The sequence below is a fragment of the Morone saxatilis genome, unplaced genomic scaffold (assembly GCF_004916995.1).
Source record: "Morone saxatilis isolate NCDOM2014 unplaced genomic scaffold, NCSU_SB_2.0 Contig8, whole genome shotgun sequence".
NCBI lineage: Eukaryota > Metazoa > Chordata > Actinopteri > Moronidae > Morone > Morone saxatilis.
Genome location: NW_023340257.1, coordinates 5,531,548 through 5,531,821, shown reverse-complemented (window position 1 = coordinate 5,531,821; position 274 = coordinate 5,531,548).

Sequence of the window (274 nt, the reverse complement as noted above, 5' to 3'; positions counted from 1 at the left end):
AAATGTTCACTTGCTGCCTAATTTTACCCACCCACTGACAGGAGCCACGATAACCAGATAATCAGCGTTATTCACGTCACCTGTAAGTGCTCATAATGTTACGGCTGATTGGTGTATATATATAATGGACAGAGCTCCCAGGTCTGTGAAGTGAAGCCAACCTGGAAACCTGCATTTCATGTAAAGGCCAGCAGGGGGCACCTCCATGCTCTGCAATAACACACCAATACCATGCACTCTTACGGAGAAATGACCCGACTTCTCACTTGATTTA